Source organism: Montipora capricornis, chromosome 7, assembly GCF_036669925.1.
Source record: "Montipora capricornis isolate CH-2021 chromosome 7, ASM3666992v2, whole genome shotgun sequence".
NCBI lineage: Eukaryota > Metazoa > Cnidaria > Anthozoa > Scleractinia > Acroporidae > Montipora > Montipora capricornis.
In genome coordinates, this window is record NC_090889.1 from 44,990,993 (window position 1) to 44,993,492 (window position 2,500).

The 2,500-nt window shown below is 37.8% G+C and overlaps 1 pseudogene; it reads right to left on the reverse strand.

The window, feature by feature from the left end:
• Positions 1-2,500, reverse strand: part of LOC138057281 (uncharacterized) — a 113,497-nt pseudogene that overhangs the window by 39,633 nt on the left and 71,364 nt on the right.

Below are 2,500 nucleotides of genomic sequence, written 5' to 3' on the forward strand. Positions count from 1 at the left end.
GTGGGGAGCTTTTTGAGACGCGGACCGCAACCGGAAGTAAGCTGTTTTCCCTTTTAACTTGTCTTCTCACAACCACATTTATATTGCCAAGTAGTTTTCTCATTTAGACATGATTAGTATAAAAAATCTGGCATCTCTTCCGGTTGCCGTCCGCGTCTCAAAAGCGCGCGTGCTTAAGCTCCCTAGTAGCTCAAATAGCTGTATTAGTCAGCGTCGTCAGCGTCGTCGTCGTCGTCGGTGATGCCCCTTTTTTTTAATTACATTTTTATGATCTCCTTGACATGTTAAAACAGTGTGTGAAGTTTCATCGGAAATCTATGGGAAGCTCTATTCCTAGGGAATCACCTTAGGAGCCACCCCTCTTAAAGGAAACTTCCCAGAGTAGGCCTTGGACTCGCTTTATAATTGAATCCCCAACTATGACGGTCGTTTGCGGTGGCGATAATAAGACTTTCGGTTGGCGAATTTTGTCCTTAACCCCTTGGCTTTCGATTTGCTGTGGCTTTTAGCTGCTGTGTAACTGCCTTCAGTTTAAATTGCCTTTGGTGATATTGTCAATTTTCAGCATAACTTGAATTTACACCTTTCTTCTGCTTTCAACCAAAATTAGCTCGCCGAAAAAATACGTAAAAATAGAACCCAAAAGATGTACACAGGCTAAAGCAAAAAGGGAAAAAATCCGATAGTAATCGATAGCAATTAAAAAATCCTGTAGTAATCGATAGCAATCGATGAATCAGTCGTCATCAATTTCCGATGAATCTATATGAATCGAATTCACATCGTTTTATCTTTATCGATATCAATCTTCGATTGTTATCCATTGATATCGATATTGATATTGATATTGAGGGTTTTTCTGTCTAATCTTTTCGTAAGCGAGTGAATCGTTAGACAAAAAAAAACCACTGGGTTTTTGCTCTGAATAAACAATATTGTTTTAAAACTTGAGTGTTACAACGATACGTAACAGCATCTTCAGCGTTCTCGTTATCTTCTGCTATAATTCGAATTCGCGGTCCGGAAAAAAATAATTAAACCGTAAAGATAGAAAGGGCCAGATTCTGATGCTCAGCACGCCGAAGAGTCCGTGGCAATGTAAAAGTTTTTGAAAACAAAAATATGACCCAAATGCGGCGAAAACAGGCACCGGAAACTCGAGTAAACAAGAGCCTGTGAACTTTTGAGTTGACGAAGTTAAGAAATAATTTGAAAATAATTTTGAATAAATTTTCGACCCTCGACCATTTACCCTCGACCCTCGGCCATTTACCCTCGACCCTCGACTAGTTACCCTCGACCAAAAGGCAAACTCTGATGCCAAGCGTCGATATTTTCTTCTTTTGCTCCCTCAAGCATCAGTTAATCGTTATCAAAGATAACCCATCGATAATATGGTGAAGGAACACTGTATTAACGCATACATTTGAATTAATGCGGTTTTGAGATCGACGTCGCAAGTCCGAAAACTTGAAATCAGGTTTGGAGTACGACTCTGAACTATATGTGTTATAAAATATGCATGTAATAAAGGAATCCAGCATGGCAAAACCACAGCAGGGTTTAAAAACTACCTCGAGTGCACCTTTAAATGGCCTAAGCCACAAGGATGAGAAGGTCACGGTATAAACTGGAGATAGCCCAAAACAAAGCCATTTCAGAATACTCCCACGCTGTTATTTCATCTTTTCTATTGGAAAAAATACGAACACTTACCATCTTGTGAACGGGAGGCTGAAAAAAGAGAAGAAAAAATATCAAGATTTTAATCGTGCATATAGTTTGGTTTAAGGCTTATTTTTTTTCTAGTTAATTTACGAAGTACATGTAGTCCACTTTGTAAAATTTGAGCACAGTTATAAGTCATTTTAACTGCACGTTAAACCTTTTTGTCGCAGTTTAATTGGTAGAGGGGTAGCTTGTATGTGACCTCTCTCTTTCAAGGATAACGTAATAGTATCCTGTGTGATATTGTATTGCCTCTAGTAAAATTCATTAATAATTCATGAGGGTACAAACCAATCCCAGCACAGTATTCAGATCTCATGTACACAACTGTAAACCCTAATACAAATCAACTGAATTATTAAACAGTAGAATTAACTTTTGATACAAACTCCTGCTCAGCTAATTAGTATTCATTAACTTTTGATACAGGTGTTGCACCAAATAGATTTCATATGATTTTTGATATGTTGTTTCTGAAGGCCTATGCTAACTATTTTTGAAGAATTAGTTTCTGTTGCAATTTGTTCTAGGTCAAATCTTTGGTCTACCAACGAGCAAATTGCCAAAAGCCTTTGAGGACATTTCTAGGCTGCTTGTAATGTATAAAGACTGTCCAGAGAGATGTTTTTATCACCTAGAAGAATTGGATCTGTTCGGATATCTTACCTGAAAATTGAAGTGTCCGAAATAACAAGGGACTACTTTTCCAAATCCGAATCTTTTAGATGATGTTTTAATCAGGAAATCTATAGCTGTTTGCAATGTACAACCG